The sequence below is a fragment of the Vicugna pacos genome, chromosome 20 (genome assembly GCF_048564905.1).
Source record: "Vicugna pacos chromosome 20, VicPac4, whole genome shotgun sequence".
Classification (NCBI taxonomy): Eukaryota; Metazoa; Chordata; class Mammalia; order Artiodactyla; family Camelidae; genus Vicugna; species Vicugna pacos.
The window spans coordinates 18564189-18583613 of record NC_133006.1 but is presented as its reverse complement, the minus strand read 5'-3'; the positions used below and the strand labels follow the sequence as shown (position 1 = coordinate 18583613).

The following is a 19425-nucleotide window of genomic DNA, read 5'->3' as shown; positions in this document are numbered from 1 at the left end:
TCCTCTTCCCAGAGGCAAATGTTTTTACCTGTTTTAATGGATTATTTTAGGATTTATCACACATCGATAATTATCATGCTTTAAATGCTACTTCTTGGTTTCTCAGTTTTAGGCCCATCTACTAATCCACTACTATGGAAGACAATTTTTTAGCCCTCTCCTCCATATGAACCCTTTCCTATCCCCCCTTAGACTGTATTGTAATTTTGGTTGAAATGACACTCAGTGTTTACATTTTGATTATGTAAACATTATTTACGACTAATGTATATGGAGTACTTTCCCTTCCTGTACAGTTTTTCTTCCCTACTTAGAGTTAAAAACAGCCTTGATTTTCCTTTTGCTTAGTTTTGTATGTACTCAACACTAATTCACCTCTTCTCTCCCAATTTTACGTTACCTCAACCAAAGCTCCTCTCAAACACTCTGACACCTCAGGCAGGTATTTCTAGCAATTTATTCTTCTTAAAAGTCTTCCCAGGCATTCTAGCTATTTTCAGTCAAGTCTGGTTGCCCTCTAAGTCTGATGCTAGCTGTCATCTTGGGATGTCTTCACCACCATTCTAAGGATTCCTTTCACCACTTTCCTGTGCTGAATTGCCCCTGTCCTGTATCATGCAGTCTTCTTTCTTGGTTTATTCTCTCATTTTGGTGAAGAGCGCCTCCAGTAGCTTCCTGAGAAATGGTATCTGGGAGGTAAAAATTTTAAGGCTTGGTTTGTCTAAACATACGTTTAGTCTACTTTTGTATTTGACTAGCAGTTTGGCTGGGTATAGAACTTTAATTTGGAAGTAGTTTTCTTTCAAACCTTTAAGGTCTAATTCTATTGCTTGTCAATCTTCTAGTTTTGCTGTTGAGAAATCATATCTGATCTGATTTTTTCTCTTCTTCTTTCTTCTTTTTTTTAAAAACTATGCCTTGCTCTGGAAGAATGTAGATTTTTTTTCTCCCCATCCCTAGTATTATGAAATTTCATGATGCCTTGGTGTGGGTCTGCTTTCTTCCACAGAGTTGGGTACTAGAAGACCTCGGCAATCTGGAAATTCATGTACTTCAGTTTCGGTAATTTTTCTTGAATTACTATTATTGACTTCTTCACCTGGATTCTCCTAATCTTTCTTTATGAAATTCTTACTTTGGATATTGGGCCTCCTTACCTTTACCTGCACTTTTATATTTCCTTTATTTGCCATCGTTTTGTCATTTTTTCCTACTTTGTGGGAGAGCTCCTCAACTTTATCATCTGTGCTCTCTACCGAGTTTTTCATTTCTGCTTTAATATTTCAAATTTCTAACTGTACTTCTTATTCTCCAAATGTTCCTTTCTTCTGGCATCTTCTTCTTGGTCTAAGATTGCCATATTTACTCTAATTTCTCTGAAGATAGCAATGATTTTTTTTTAAGTTTTCATCTCCCTATATAGTTTTTTTTTCCTGTTTGTTTTGTCTTTAAAGTTTATATTAGTTTTCTCAGATGTCTGGTTGTCAAGAAGGCTGTCAGGAAGGAACTGAGACATAACAAAAGGAAATCCTGAGAATATAGTTTCCTGAGTGGGTGGACTGTCAAGAAGACCTCACTTTCCGATTCTTTAGCTCTTCCCTCTTGGACTGATCAGATTATCTAGGAAGATGTTTCTAATCCTCTGCATGGAAGATACGGGCTTGACTACAAGAGTTTCAGAAGTGGTAAAACAAGGAGAGGGTATTTGTCTGTCTGTGTGTGTGGTATTACTAAGAGGTGGAGTCTAAGCATCAGATGACTGACGCTTCCTACCTTTCTCACCTGTGCATGGTTTTCTGGTTTAGAGACCTTTTGTTTTATCTTCTTCAGAGAATATATTTCCAAAGTCAGACAAAGACAAATACTGTATGATCTCACTTATATGTGGAATCTAAAAAAGCCTAATTCATAGAAACAAAGTAGAATGGTGGTTGCCAGGGTCTGGGAAGTGAGAGAAACGGGGAGATGTTGGTCAGCGGGTACAAACTTCCAGTTATAAGTTCTGGGGAATCTACTATGTAGCACGGTGACCACAGTTCACAAAACTATTATATACTTGAAAGTTGCTAAGACAGTAGATCTTAAATGCTCTCACCATAAAAAAAGGTACTTCTGTGAGGTGATAGAAATGTTAAATAAACTTCTTGTGGTGATCATTTCATAACATATATGTATCAAATCACCATATGTTATACATCATCATGTCAAACTTACACAATGTTACATGTCAATTATATCTTAATAAAACTAGGAAAAAAAGAATAAATTTCCAGTTTTCTATCAGAGTGGGAGAGAAGCAAAGTTCTGTGAAGTAGGGGAGCGAAGCTAGAGCTCTCGTTTCATAAACACAGTTAACCACTCCTTCTCATTTAGCCCCTCCCTACCCACCCCTTCTCCTCATTCATTGCAGCTTCAAAGGTGCCTCGTGACCCTAATACCTAAGCCTTTGAGGATTCAGTGGCTTAGGATTCAGTTTTATTGAGCCCGTTAAATCATTTACCATTGTTCATCTGCTTTACAGCTTTCTTCTCCATTTTTTACTTCCTTTTCCCATTTTCTTTATTCTTACTGATGAATAAGTACAAAAAACAAAAATCCCTTTACTGTCATTTTAGTAGGATCTTGTTCTAAATGATGTGAGAATTGATGTGCATTCATTCTGTCATCATTACCTGAAACTTTAACTATTTTTCACAAAACTGTGACCATGCCTGTGATTATTCCTATAAGGAGAATGATTCAATCAAGGATCTTTGCTGGACTTATGTCTGAGACCTTGGGTCTTCCAGGATGCTATGGCCACAGGGCAAACCTCAAAAACTATCTAGTACTTAGGACAATAATATAGCAAATAATGACCATTCCTCCTCATCTCCTTCCCTGTCTTCAGCCTGAGGGCTACAACTCTTTATTTTTTTCTTGTCTTGAAATAATCTTTTACCTGTTGCTGCTTCTCCATCCCCCTCCTTGTCCCATTCCTTCTACCACATCTTGAAATGGCAGTCTCAGATTATTCAGCTATTTTATCTCCTGAACTGGGTTTTCACTAATTAAAAGTCCAAATAGGGATGCATCCAGACAGTCCCATAAATTATTACCATTCTGCAGAAAGATTTCAAACCATTGAGTGATTTTTGTTAGCCATAGTCTCCCCCTTTCTCAAAGAAGAGAGGTGTTAATTCCCACTGAGTAAAAATAAAATGATTCAGCTCATCCTCACGCTGCAACAGCTGCACAGACAGCACTGGCTGCTCTGTTTATCTTAATAACTGTGGAAAAACACCATCTCATCCCCTTCCCACTCTCCAGAACAATCACCCTGCTCCACATGCAGATGGGGTGATTTAGACTCTCTGGAGCACAGACAGGCTTGTCTGGTGTTCTTCCTGCACATTTGTGCTGCACCCTTCCCCTGTTGCTGTTGCATGACCCAGTTGGTTCAGATAACAGCTGCTGCAGGGGACCTGACTCAGCTGTGGGTCGTCTGGAGGCTCCCCAATGCCCCAGCCCAGCCAGTTGCATCTAAGCAGAGCCATGGGAAGTGGGTGCCAAAGTAGGAGAAGGTATATATTGTACATACTCTTTAATCCTGGAGCTACTGCAGCAGCAGCAGCAAAAGGAGAGGGGGAGGAAGAACAAAGAAACACCTCTCAGGCACGGGGAGCAGGGTGACCAAGGGTTCTAAATCAGACAACTGGAGCACAAGATGCAGGTGGAATAGGAGGAAAGCTTTCAACAAGGGTCCATTCAATTTTATTGCTTACTCCAGGGAATCCAAGAAAATTCTCAAGTTTTTGGTTTTTCATTCAGTGAGTCAGGATTTAAAGACAATAGGAAATGATTTCCAACTGACTGTGAACTTCCATTTGTTAAGCTAGGGACAGTTAAGCACACAGATGACCAACCATCCATGTCTGCCTGGGACTGGGCAGGGTTTAGTACTGAAAAGTCTCACAGGCCAAGAAACCACTCCATCTTGGGCAAACCAGGACAGATGTTCATCCTCCGCCACCATCTATTTCCCCTTCCGGGGCTTATGTGGAGCTGGGCTGCTTTCATATTCTGCTCAGCACCTTCCTTATCTTCCAGAGCCGTTCCTGCCACACAAATGCTCTTCAACCTCTATCACACACAGTCAAACAGACAAGGGCGTGAAAAGGCCATTCTATGTTTGACTCTCAGTGGAAAAGGGAACTGTGTGATTCAGAGTTCTCCCAGCTTCCTTTCTGGAGGCCCTGTCGGAAGTATGAGCCTCCTAGTCCACACCGGTGGATCAAAATGATTATGGCAGAAACTGAAAACAGCGCTCATCTCAGTGTCTGGAGAAACAGTGCATCCCTCAGTAACTTTAAAATGCTGAACTCCAAAACAAAGGAAACCAAAGAAAACTCAATTACACAGAGGCTGATGATTCAGTGTGGGGATTACTCAGGCTTTCTTCTCTGCTGTCCCCTCCCTCTGGTACCAGTCATTAGGCCATTTCACTGCTCATTAGCAGGGAGGAAAGGAAAGGAAATGGAAGAGGGGAGTTGAACTAGCTGATTTTTCTATTTATGAGCAGGTTTCCTAGGGAGGGCTTTCCAACTATTGGCTCCAGAGGCTCTTCAGTGGGGAGAGAAGACTGGGAATTAGGGGCTGTGCCACCATCTATTGATTTTAATCATTTGGTCTCTCTTAATTACCAAATAGAATGAATTGTTGGTCCACTGAATGGGTAGCAAAAATATAAATGTTAGACACAAAGGAAAAAAAATGACTAGTTAAGCCACACAAGATCCTATCTTTAAAAAGAAAAAACCCTTTGACAAATACCATAGATAACTGATAATACTGCCAATTTACAAAATAAATATAATTGGATGATTATATATTATGCTTTAGAAATTTTACAGCTTACATTAAAGAAGTCCCCCAGTTTAGATTAAGTGTGAAATATCAATTTGAGAAAGATACCAGAAAGAGCAATTCAGTTTTGAAACTTAACTATTCAAAGCCTCAGTCTCATCTGTAAAAGGGAAAATAATAGTACCTAACTCGGGGGGTTAAATGGTGCATGTTAGGTGGCGGTCAGTGCTTGACCAGGCACATACTAATTGCACAGTAATTGGTAGCTAGCATATGCTGCTCAAAAATGTTAAATGACTATAATAACATCAATCATTTAGCAATTTTTTATCAAGCAGTTACTATATTCTGAATACTGTTGGGCACTAGAAATGGAAACAAATATGAATATGTCAATTCCTAAAAGGTCCACTGTTCTAATGCAGACAGGTAATTATAATATATGTAAATAAGTGTTATTATACAAATATCACACAAAATAGTATAGTAGCACAAAGGAATGAAACCTAATTTAGGCTGGAAAGATTAGAGAAGGCTTCCCAGATGTGATCACCAAGTACTGAAAAATGCGTGAGTGATGCCAGGAAAAATGTGCAGGGAAGGAAAATCCACGGAGAAGAGTAGCAGCAAGTGCAAAGTCTAGAAATGCAACACCCTAGAAGGCTAGGAAGACTGTGGCCAGTGAAACTAAGTCTAGACTGTACTCCGCTAGAGCAGAAATAAAAATGGAGGCACAGGGTGTGGCTATGAAGAGTACAGGATGATGCCTAGCGGAAAACTATAGAGTCAAGAGAAGGATCTGTTTTATTCATTAGTCAGTAGAAGCAATTTGAACAAATTTAAAAACTGCAGGGGAAAGAGATATGAGGAGAGAGGTAGAGGTGGCTGTTTTCTAACAGCCTAAGGGTGGAGGGGGTTCTGACTTAAGGGTACCCCTCTTCCAGTTTTAACGAGTCAGGGTCTTCTTGGTACCTGTTCAAATGTCAAGGGGGTCTGAATTGATCGTTCTTAACCCCGGCTGCCGATCAGAATCACCTGTAGTCAAACATAAATTAAAAACACATATTTCAAAAGCAAAGATTAATTACATTGGGGTTAATACTGGTCTGGATTACAGGACTGCTGCTCCACTTTTTTCAGTGTTCTTCCACTTATGTTGCTGGCTCATCACTAGCAACTTCTATTATATGCCTTATGTTTGACTCATGGGTCATTCCTCAATGTCCTTCAGGTGTCCATGCCCTGCTAGTGTGGTTTCTGCTCCTGTACATACCTTTCTCTCCTTATTCCCTTACCTGTCCTGTAAAGCCCAGTTCAAATGGCACATGCTTTATGTGGTCTCCCACAAGAACTGACCTCCGGCAAGAAGCAGTAATTTGCAACTCATTAGTGCTCACATAACTTCTATTATACCATGTCCCCCTTGTAAGATAGTTGAATATGCACTTTTCAGCCTCCCCTACTGGGCTTTGATCTTTCTGAAAACAGAGACTTTTTCTTATTTTCCTTTTCAAAGCACCGAGAACAGTGTCCAGTAGAGTGCAATGAATGTCTTCAAATGTTTACTAAATGAATGAATGAATCAGTGTGGATAAACAAAAGGTAATTATTATAAGAAGTGCATTTAAAAATGTAAGAATTTTAAAAAACTGTTAAAGTTCATCAAAGCAAATAATAATTATGTGACATTACTTCTCAGAGAAGTATAAATTACTCCCAAAAAGTAAAGGACAAAGAATTTTCCAGGGATATTATACAGCATATGAAACTAGATTCTTATGTCTTGGTGTACATAAATCTCAATTAAGCACTATTTCTTTTTTCAAAACTTTTTTCTTTTTAATAAGGTAGCCAATGCTGGGGGGACAGTTGCAGGAGTGAGGTGGAAGGATTTGATGAGCACAGCAGAAGAAAGGAAAAATACCAGTAAGTTTTCTAAGTGACAACCGTCAGCAGGTTGGAGAACTGCTTATAAATACAACAGAATTAAATAACCATGGTATGATGGCAGAGTTGCTCAAATATCATCACAGAGGAGAGATAAAAGTTCCTCTCCAGAAAGATGATGATACTGGTATCCGGCTTCCACTCATGGGAATGTCAGTAATAGAAGAATGTGGCCCGGAAATGACAGAATTGAATGATTTAAGAGAAGAAGAAGAAAGTAAAATTAAAAAACTCAAAACTATCCTGCTTATTGCTATGAGAAGGTGTATACTGCCTACTTCTATGGGATTCATCAACATCTGTCTTTTAGAAAGTCACTCTAACTCTGAAAAGTCTGCATTGTAATAATCCCCAATTCTATTGTCAGGATCATGTTTACCAGGAATACTCTGGGCAAATACGACAGGAGAAACAGAAAGGGAGAAGATAAAGTTATTCATGTAATCAGAGAAGTACAAAGAGAAGAATATAAAATGGCTTGAGAGGTATATTACTAGGAGTAATGGGAAGAAATTAAGCCAACGGCAAAATTAGGTTGCATATCAGACATTCTCTCAGCATGATTTTTACTGCAGTGTGAAAGCATCTTCTGGAATAATAACGCTAATTTTAATTTAATCTTAATAAAATGCTCAGGTTGCTATAGACTATTAGGCAGCAATTACAACCTTGTGAGCTCTGCCACCCTTTTCTCAGGTCTGCTGCAACACAGCTGTCCCAGGGAGCAATAAGGCCTTGCAAATCCTGGGCACTCTGGGGTTACACTGGCCAGGTAAAAGATAGAAGGCCCATCACTCAAATCATTTAAAATTGGACACAACATTAGAGAAAATGCAATGGAGCTGAGTGGGATGAACTAGAGAACCAATGTAGCATTAAAAAAAAAATAGCATTCACTGGTGCCAAGGGACATTTGGAGGACACTGTGTTTAAATTTTGGACTCATTTTGTAGGAATGAGTGTCAACTGTCCTTGATCTTGCAAGCTGATTCTACACACAGGAACTCCCTCCTAAAAATAGAGAAAAGCACTGACAACCTGACAAGGAAGAGTTTATATCTTCAGCTTACAAAATAATTTCCTTTTCTTCCTTCTTTGGTTCAGTGATGATGATGTCATCACGCATCTGTGGTTTGTTATTTTTATATGGACACAAAATCAGACAGAAAATACATTAAAGTGATGTGTAATTTTTCATGCAAATGCTTTCAGACTAACAAGAGTTGTTGCTTTATGATTAAGAGGGAATTTATTTGCTTTAAATATTTATGATAAAATATTTAGAATTAACATTTAAGCAATTCAGCCCACAAGATAAAAAACTTTGCAGTACTCCTTGACTGACCTTGACAGCTAACATATAAGACATACGTAACCTTAGCTGTAGAAGGACTTTATGTAATAAATCACATCCACGAATAGCAGTCAAGACAGTTTTGTTCCTAGTTCTGCTACCAAACCAAGGTAACCTAGAGTAAATCCTTTAACCTTACTTATTTTCAGCTCTCCTAACAGGATAAAATGAAAATACTGACATAACACAGACTGGGAAAAAAACTAAGCCAAATAGGTTAATGAATAAGACAAGGTCCCATGGATCTGGAGAAGTGATGGATTCTCTCTATTCTACGACTTCTCCCAAAGAATCCTCAAAATCATTCAGTAAGGTACCAGTTTTGTGTAAATGAATTAGGCCCCAGGAAGATGAAATCCTACGACAACAGACATTGAGGGAGACCGAACAATCCAGCCTCCAAAGGTGTTTTCAGGACTGTGCTAAAGTGTAACACTTAGAACATCAAGGCTAATGTCAAATGCTCATAATACTAACAGTATAATTATGACAAAGAGGGGGAAAAAAGCAAGCAGTTAACATTACTGAGCACTGAGTCTATGCTGGGCACTATATTAGGCACTTAACCCATTTTAACTCAGCAAATCCTCATGACTGATGAGGTAGGCACCATCACTATTCCCAGATGAGTACCTGAGGCACAGTTGTAGTGTTTAACTAACTTGCTTAAGTTCACAAGCTGGGAAGTAAAGAGCTATGCTTTGAGGAAGGCTGAACACAAAGGCTATGTTTCACTGCTTGGCCAGCACAGAACAGTGATGGCTGCTGAGTCACAAGTTTCCTTTTTTTTTTTTTTTAACTTAAACTTGCATTTTGTCCATAAGTCCTATGCAGGCCATAGACCTGGGGGCTAATTTGCATAGCTTTGGGAACAGAACTAAAACAAGAGGTGAAACTCTGACACCCTTCTGCTCATGCCATCCAACTAGCAGGAGTAACAGGCTACTGCAACTGATGAACCAATCCCCAAAGGCTGAGCCAGCCCAAAAGTAACATTTCTGTCTGTTCCTTAATGAATAATTTTAGACAAATTATTAAAAAATAATTTCTGCTTTTAAAAATGGAAGAAAAGACTGCTCACAAATTAGACAACTGCTAGTTTCCAGAAACAAGGTTCAGAAGAAACAACAGAAAACAGAGATTTTCATTTCAACATTAACTGGAGACCTCTCACTCAACAGGAAGAGGTTAGGTTGAAATTTGATTTTCATCTTTGCTTCCTTAAGGGATATAGTTCTCTAGTGCTTAAGGGTGAGAAAATGCCAGCTTTAGTTCTTCAGAATTAAAAGAAGAGGACTTGCTTCATACGTGGATAGATCTGATTTACCAAAATGTAAAAAAAATTAAAAGTTAATTTTTTTTTAACTTATTCTCACTTGTCAAAAAAAGAGGCTCACAACTTTAATTTGCAAAATAAGCATCCCTCTTCCTTGCCTCCATCGTGGCAGTAAGTGTATCCTTGGAATGACATGCAGACATTGCTTGGCAGTTTCCTTCAGCATCTTTTCAAGGAAAACCTTTTCCTGTCTACAGATTAATTCCGACAGGTATCGGGAGTCACCAAGGAACCACTTCATTTCCCTAGCACTATGGTGCCAGTCAGCTGACACAAAAAGCAGGTTCTGAAAAGGAGAGCTGTCCCCAAAGCATGTCAGATAAAGCATGAATATACTATACACTTCATTACAGGGCAGAACTGCAGAGTATATGTAAAGCAGAGGCCCTTAAAAAAGACACAATGATTAGTTTATGAATTTAAACCAAAGGATGGATTTAAAATAAAATATTTTGGAAGCTGCTAAACATTGAAATGTTCCTAAATAGTTTCAAGCATACAATTGTGATGAATCCCAATTTAAAAAAGTGGAAAAGAATGATAAATATAATGGTGATTTATCTTATGGGCCTTTTTTGGAAGAATGAAAAATTAAAAAAAAAAAGACTCAGCGTTGTAACTATTCACTAGGAGTGACAGGAAGAATGACCCTTCCTCCCAGTGATACATGAGCAGGGTCCTATGTGTCCTGTGCCGTTGTATCACAGTCTCACTGCGTCTGGTCGTTGGTAAGGTGAGCACAGGCAGCATGCTCTCACTGTCCTGGCTGATAAGAGCTCCATTTTCAGTAATAAGACTTCAAGATGAACAGGTTCAGAGGGCCCAGTTGTTTTTCTTGAGGTGCACAAAGCAGACACTCTATGAAAACCTTCACCCACGTATGTTTAAAAATATGAACACTTTAGAACAAGAGTTAATGCAGATAAATGATTTCTGACTTAATGAACCACAGTGGCCAGAAACCCACTGATTTTGCTTTCCCCTTCCAAAACTTGCTGCTCTCAGCTCTGGCCTCAAGGGTGGCCAATAATTTATCTTAAAATAAATGAGATGGTTAGTGAAATTTGGTTAATTTGACCATCTTTTTTTAATAAGCAACTCATATAAGAATTAAGATTAGGAATGTACATAGTATCTTACATAGTGAAGTGGCAGCCTCTTGATACTTTACAGTCACTTAGGTTTTCTTGAAAAGGAGGGACTCAGAATGTGATTTCTGACATTACACTGTGGCAGTGGCTTGTCTCTGAAATGAACTGCTGCTTTTATTTTTTTAGAGGAAGGCAAGCTCCTCAAAGAGGGTACAAGGTCCTCTTTCAATTCTGTAAAACTACTCAACATTTAGATCTGGTGTCACGTACACAGTGAGGGCTCAACAGATATTCATTCAGTGGAGAAAATTATTAGCTATTGAAGTAGAGGTAGAGAAAAGGCCTAAGAGAGTATAATTCTTGGAAGTTTCTAGCAATCCCAGACCACAAATGGTACTGTCTCAGTCAGCAGTCAGGGTTAGTAGCCATATCTATTGTGTGAAAGACTGGTTTTTAAATGTGCTCCTAACATTAGATAGTTGTCACAGTTACTATGTACATCATCTTTAAGGAGTGCTGTACCAGAAATGGAAAAAAAAAAAAAGACCCCTTTCTGAAAAATGCAATGTTTTCCCTTTATCCCCTGTATGCTTAGTAAACTTAGCGCACTGAAATGTAACTTTTCAGAAGGTATACATTGGATGTGTGTGTGGTGGTGGTGATGGTGATGCGATAATAGAAAGGAGGAAAAGGTATGGTACAGTAGTACTGCTGTCAGCAATAAAAACTATAGATTCTTTTTGTCCTCAGCTTTTAGATGCTGAGAGTAAAAAAAGATGAGAACCTATGGCTCCTCTCAAACCACACCACTGTTCTGCACCCTTTCATCCATTATCACCTTCCTAAGGAGCCCTTTAAGACATTTTCTTTCTTATTGCTCCTGTGAATTTTAATACCACAGACATACAGTATATGTTTATATACTGTACACATATCTGCACTTTACACATAAAAAGAGTGAGATTTCTTTTTTGCCCTCTAAAAATCAGTTTTCACCCTAGGGGAAAATACTGCCCTCTTTCAGAATGCATGCTCAGCACCGAAGCTCCTTAACCACTTTTGATTCATGGATCCGTTTTAGAATCTGATGAAAGCTACAGACCCTTTCCTCATCCCCACCCACAAAACATACATACAAAATTTTATACACAATTAGAGCATTCATTAGAATCCCTGGAGCCTATTCATGGACCCCAGCCTAAACACCCCTTCTCTGCACGCTCTCCTGGGGTGGCTGCATATATTCTTATCCTTCTAACAACATTCTAAGTATTCTTGAATCCCAATTCATTCCTTAAGCACACATGACCTTCAGGATAAAGCCCTAGATTCCTAACAGAGTCTCCAAGTCACTTGCTCCTCAAGTTTCATTTCCATGCCATTTCCACTCCTCACTTGATGCTTGACTACGATCAACTGGATGCATCTCATTCAGCACATTGTGCAGCTTCTCATTCCTACCATTTCCTCTGCCTGAAACATCTTCAGTACCTTTTCTTCCCTTCTGCACCTTGGGAAGTAACTGGTCTAAAAATGTGAGTATTACCATACCCACAGAAAAAGAGAGGCAGGTAAGGGAAGCGGGATAGCAAGAAATATATTAGGCAAAACTGGGGCTTTTGCCCTAGTGCCCTTCTGGTACTGAACTACCCTGTCCTCTTGGCCATACTCTTTGGTCACCTGAGAAGCTGAGCCAATTAGATTCTATTTCCAGGAATTTGGAATTGGCATCAGTGTTCTAGCTAGCTGGTTAGTATTTCTTGAGTTGGGAAGTAATTTAAATCTGAAATCAAGGCAACCACGGTTGGTGACATATTCTCGCTGAGGAAGAGAAAGTCTGTCTATAGACAGAAGCAGTGGTGAGACAGAGGACTGTGCATCTCTAAAAGGATAGCAAAGATAACATCAGCTCATGACCACTTTCCAGGACCTATTTTGGTCTCTAATGAGGCCTGACCACATTTCCTTCCTTGGTCCCATCAGCAACCCTTCTTGTATCCTGATTATAAATTCCCAGTTTATTTCAGCCAGTCTGAGTAGATGTCCATTCCCTGCAATCCAAGGGACTTGACTATGTCAGCGTTAGCAGAGAACCGACACCCAGTATGGAATCCAGGCCACCCTTTTTGTTTCATAGCCAGTACTACTCACTCATCTTGCCTCTTTGAATATATTACTTTCTGTGTAAATGGGAGGGCGATCATATTAAAAGTCATAAATGTACCTCATTTAAATAAACTATCCAAGCTTCAGTGCTCAAAAAAACATAAAACAGAATTGAAAACAAATGAATCTTTGCTTTGGGCTTTAAGGCTTATGAATTAAATCAGCTATTAATCAGACCTGGAAAAACATTGGCTTCCTTCCCACAGTTGTTACTATAGAATTATTTTAAAGAATCAAAAGAACTCACTAACCTACATGACTTTTTGGTAGCTTCACTTTCTAGTTTACTCCAGAACTTATTGTTAATTACTGTAGGTCTAAGAGAATCCACACATAAGTGACAAAAGACATAAATTATTTACAGGGCTATTCATCTGCAGTGGACATCCCATCAGATTCAACCTTGTAAGTGTCATAGTTATTTTTAAATCAGATTGTATTTTATAGGAAATAATAAAGATGCTATAGCAGCACAATAAATTCACACTAACAGCAGATCTGCATTTCATTGCAACAAATGTCTCCACTCTATTAAACAAGTACTGAAATTTGCCCTTAACATGCCACAGTCACAAGTTTCCCTGGAGATGTTCTGCAGACTTTCAGGTGTCTGAGGCTAAGGGCCTGGTGTGGGACATTTTTAAAATGCCCCCACGCCCACGTTTCCATATGGAAAATGAGACTCTCTTGGATCTGAAAGGACTTGCTCTAATCTAAAAGGACCTTGCTCCTGGCATTTATTTTTCTCGTCTGAAACATTTTTTCTTCTCTGTTGTGATTCATTTTGTCTCTGCAAGAGAACCATGTTTATCATCCAGGACTTATCGCATTGGTCTTGCTGACTGACTGAGTGGTCAGCAAAAAAACAAGTTGATGAGTCTAGGATGTGTGTACTTGGCAGCCCCCCACTGCTTTAATGGATCTCAGCAGTATTAGTTTACTGAAAGGCGATCCAGTCTGTCTGGGACAATTTACCATTCCACGTATTGTGCACAGATGAGACCTTTTATTTTGTTAGGGTTTAACTTTGGCTTTCTCTCCAAACGACAGAAAATTTTAAACTCTGAAGGTGTTCCAATAATCAGGCAGCAATGAATAAAATCAGCCCAGTGTGGCTGTGATGGATGCTAAGACTACTGAGGATAACCAGATGATCACCGGCCAGGAGGAATGGGGGAGACTATAGGCCCTCCTTCCCAGTATCTTATCCAGCACGTGGCAGGCAGGCTTGTTCTGCCCAGAGGTGTTTGTGAGACACAGATCTGTGCAGAAACATGGGGTGAATGAGATGGATGACTTCTCAAGGTCACGGCCAACGCCATGATTCATTAATGTTGGACAGGCTGCAGCTCTGAGCTGTGTGTTTTCCTAAAGCAATAGACTCTACTGTCCACCTTCTGTAAATAATAAATCTCTCAGCTTCCCAGTCTTTGTGTAATCTGAACACCAGCACACTGAAAATAATGTAAACAAGGTTAGCTCACAAAATGAGGTATGCACTCACAGTGAATCCAGTAAGTATGATGTGCCTGATCATCTTTCACGTCTCCAAACTGTTATATTAGTATTTTACCTGTGATCACAATTGGGAAAATTAATAAAATTTTAAAATTCCTATACCTTTTATGGCCTCAATGTCTATTTCTAATTTTTATGAAACTGAAGGGGAGATTTGTATATAGTTTTGGATGACCCAGATAAAAACAGAAGACAATTTTATCCACAGATGAACAACAGCAACAAATCACAACACTTCAATATGAAAGAAGTAGGTTCAATTAGATGTCCTCCCCTGAGAATCCCTCAGGAAAATGCAGTGCACACAATTCAGCATCTCTTGGGCCAGCAGCCACAACAATGAGACAAGCGTCTCTGGGCCTTGAGTGACAGATATTCAGCCTTATCTTCGGCTCACCCATAACCCCAAATCTAAAGTGATTAAAATTTAAATATCACCAAAATCCCTGGGAAATTGTATCTTTGTATAAACTGCCAGTTTATTCTCTTCCAACATGGAGTCACACGCATTATTAAAAGACACTAAGCCTAATCACAGTATGATGAGGTACACTAATTTGTCACTTCCTCAGGCTATTTCTGCAGCAGAGAGCTGAGCTTTTAGTGGGTTGGTGTGGACTGACATAACCCATTTTCTAAAAATCAAACATAGGCTACAGCAGCTAGAAGAAAAGCCTGATCCATCATCAATCTACAGATCCTTGAAGGAAAAAAAAAAAACTTTAAAGTATGAAGCAGAACAGGATAAAACCCTTTCCATCCGTATTTTCAAGAAAAACAAATTTATCATTTTCTCTATGTGTTTTCTTTTTTTTTAGGGGATACGTTCTTGACCATGGCCCACCCATCCAGCGGTAGAAATTCCTAGAAGAGCTGTTCAGACTCCTTGACTTTTTCCAATGTCCCCTCCACTCAGGCCACAGGAGCCTCTTTCTAGTCTTCCTTCCAGCAATTTTCCCAAACCTGACATGATTTCGACCACCTTCTACCTGTAATACATCCAAATGCCTTGCCCTCTAGTCAAAAGCATCTTATTCTTGCCATAAAACAAATACAGCAAAGATTTGTCAGCTTCTACAAAAACCTTAAGCTGGACTTCCTTCTCTACCTGTTTCTTTCTCTGTGTTTCTCTCCACCACACCCTCTAGGTTTCCCTGGATGCCTCGCGTGTGTGTGTATGTGTGTGCATTTCTTTATCTTTGGAGGAGGGGTACAATTAGGTCCTTCTATTAGCTTTTGAGTTTAAGGGCTGCTGACTATCTGTGCGGTGACTAGCACCAAGAACTTAGAGATCATCATTTGACAAGGACCATGGTGTTGGTCCTTGCTGTCTACTTTCCTCAGGAAGCTACACAGCCACAAGAGATCAAGGGTCAAATGTGTCATTCTGCTGATTCCATAAATTCCCTGCAAACCACTGAAAGTAATCTAAAATGAGAAAAATTCCTGATTAAACTTTGGACATTAATAGGTTTTAAGTTCACTGAATAGAGGAATCACAATTAAATCATCCTCATATCTCCCACTTTATTTAGTACGTTATTTAAATATCCAATTGGTGTTGAAGGAAACTTACTGTAACTGTTTCCTTTGTAATAAGACCATAAAATACGCACTTCAGAAAAGCATTCTGCTATGTTTAGTGTTGGGCAGTACATACAAAGTTGTTAATACCAGTTTAACATTCAGGTCTAAAAGTTAATACTTAAAATCAAAACTAGAGAAAAAAATAAAGTAAGCAACATTTACCTCTTCCATGCTTCAATGCTTAGCATCTTTCTGAAAAATAAGCTTTTTGAATACCAACATTCAAACTACCCAAAGGTAAGAGGAGATAGCACGGAAAAGCGATATTCTGTACTTTTCTGAGCTAGATTTACTGATACTCAGAAATGTACAAATTATTATAAATACCATTATTTTAAAACCCAATAAATTATTTAAACTTGCTGTATCCTAATAAAAGAACTGTCTCCCTGAGACTTTTCATTTTTGTCATAATCATCGGAATGAACAAACTAATTAATGTTTTAATTTAAAATTATTTTTTAAAAAAGTTATACATGCATGCACACAGATATCACTCTCCTCAGTGCATACATGTACACACACAACACAAACACGTACACGTATACCCAACCATACAAAGAGAACTAACCCTGCATAGAAATCAGCATGAAATCAGTATCTTTTATGTGGCCCTGAAAGCACTGACAGACCTATGGATACACCTCCTGTGTCTTAGAAAAGTGTCACTGGCTTTTTTTCCCCTGACTATAGTGACAAGGAAAGGGATTCAGAGTAAGCAGTGACATTTTAGTGATCTTTGGAACACAATGTCCAAAAACCACAAGGCAGGCTCCAGGAGCAGCTGGGATGTGATAGCCATCATTTGAGATTTGAGGGAGTAAAAAGAGGCTTACAGCTGTCGTTCATAAGTTCTTGCCTTTAGGGAACAACTATGGACTGAAATACTTCCCAATATTCTTTCTGTCTATGGAATTCTAAGTCCCTTGATAAAACCAAGACTGAAGGAGAAGTCAGGAGGAGAGATGTGCCAGGACCAGGTAAGTACAGGAGAGTTAACAGATGGAATGCTTTTGAGTTGTCCACATGAGCTCCTTCTCAGAATGCAAAGCACTGACAATTTAATAATGAAACATAAATTGGTTAAAATTGTGTTCAACAAGAACTGTGGAAAGGCTTATTGGATAACTGAACTGCTGATATCCTGCTTTTTATTAGCATCAAATGTTTACTAAGCATTCATAAGACACATGCTATCGTGCTAGGAGGTGGCATTAAGAAGTTTTAGTTAGAAAAAAGTTAGGAAGTGTGTGCTGTGAAAGTGTTTACAGTCTTCTAGGCAAGTTCAAGTTCAAGCTAACCACTGCATCAGTAACTACAGAAGATGGGAAGTTGGCAAGCACCTACAATCAGAGCTGAGGCTGGAAAAAACGTCTTCCAGATTGCTGTCTAGCACTGCTAACCATAACACAAAGGGTTACCAGATGTTTGAACTCTGGCAACAATATTAGACCTTTTCTTACTCAGAGGAATTTAACCATTTGAATTATTGAACAGACTTCTTAAAAGAAGACAAGGTCTGCAGGAAGGGCAAGTTGAAAAATTCAGCCATGCTTGAGTTGCTAGGGATGAACACAGACACACACACACACACACACACACACACAAAGTGCATACTGAGCAATTCTAGCTTTTTTAAAATAGAAGTTGTTTGTGCTGGACATCAGTTTATTACTCAACTAAAAATGTAAATTTGGACTTAGCTAAAACTTTCCCAAAGCAATTAACCTTGAGCTGACCAAAAAACTGTGTAGAAATAACTATGACAGGAAACTCAAGCCACGCCTGCAATCTCATGCCTTTTGTTCAATACAACCAGAAAGCATACCCAAGGTCTGGGGACAAAAAGCCAACTCCAAATTATCCCATGCTGCTTAATGAGCATGGGAATCCACAAACGAAAAGTTGTTTTTTAAAAAGCAGAAGTTAGATGTTATACAAAATAAAGAAAATGTAGGGAAAGCAATGCATGTGAAGAAAATTTCAGAGAGAATGATTCAAGCAGAAAGACTGAAAGAGTGAAGCATGTAGAGTTTGGCCAGGGGCTGACTCAACAGGGACCTGCTCTCCACAAATAATGTTAAAGGGTATTCTAAGGATGAAGAGGGGTTTTTTTTTTGGTAATATCTGTTAGTGTTCTAGGAGACAGGAAATTGAGGAGAAATAGGAATGAAGTTAAAGGAAGGAAAATTTATCCTTAATGTCAGAACTTTCCTACAATGTATATAATATAAATACCATGTATGAAGGTCAATGTATAAAATATACACACTTTAAATGATAAAGGAATGTATGCAGATAGACATTTAAGTTAAATAGAATGAAGGCTGTAACAAAATTATTCTAAATCCAGAAACAAGATCTGTGTTAACTCTCTCTGATAAAAGGGATATCATTATGTAAATCATTAACCACTAAGAAACCTCCTAATATCCTACACATCAAATTGTATTGCCATTGTGTACAAAGAAAATTGGAGACAAGCTGATGTATTTTGATATCATTCATTTTACGTAGTCTATGCATTCTGGATACTCAATAGCTCTATATGCTTATTACCTTATATTTGTCCTTCTTGGAGTAGTTATAATCATAAAAAGCTATCCAGTACCTTGGATAGACTGGATAATCAGAATTACAATGACTGCCATCTGACTATACTGTGTGTCATAATTTCCTTAAGTGCATCATGTTACTCACTGACACTCACTCTCCCACCCTGCCTTGTACCAAAGATTGCTCTCCAAGGTAGAGGTAAGTTTCTTGAACAAAGTTAGGATTACCTAAACCAGTTTCTTGAGTTGATGTATGAGGTCTCATATTTCATCAGGTTCACTTACTTGAATCTACTATGTATTTTTTATAACCATCTTATTCTGTTCAGAAAGTACATAAATTTTTGGTTGAACTTATTACAAGTCTGTTTTGATGTGTAGATAAATGAAAAGTAAACACTCTACATAATGATTTCTTACTCCTTTGTAGAAGACTCATTTTAGTATGTAACTATATACTGCTGCTTAATACACTCTTTTCAGAAGAAACCATGTCAGACACAGCAAGGAAGCTACTCTGGGATTCGTACCCGTGTTTCCATTGGAAACAATTACTCATAACAGAATGAAATCATCCTCTCTAGGGATGAAGGGACAGACATTACTTATTATGGCACCTTTTAAGAATATCAGAAACCAATGATAGTATACCACTGTTACAGCCGAGGCCAAAGCAATCTATTATCTACAAATGAGGAACAAGATTTAACCTCTACTTTGGTTTTCTGTTTCTCACTTTACTATGTATTTCATTCTTGGATTCATACAAATTAAGAACATGCACACATATATACACACACTTTTATTAGATTCACTCAGAACTCTCTCTCACTCACTTTAATAATTCCGGACCCTCCTGGGAATTTCGACTTACAATATTTGAGAAGGTTGTAAAGATGTTTCTTTTTTTTTTCATAATCATGTTGATCTAAAACATTAATTTTCTACACAGTACATGTAGAATTTTTCATTTTAACAGTTAACTAAATTTTTAAATCTATGAAACAATATATAATCAATAGGGTA

At 38.4% G+C, this 19425-nt stretch overlaps 1 protein-coding gene across 3 annotated transcripts in view; it reads right to left on the bottom strand.

Moving 5' to 3' along the window:
* Positions 1–19425, bottom strand: part of BTBD9 (BTB domain containing 9) — a 345479-nt gene that overhangs the window by 132732 nt on the left and 193322 nt on the right. The gene's annotated exons all lie outside the window — the stretch shown is intronic.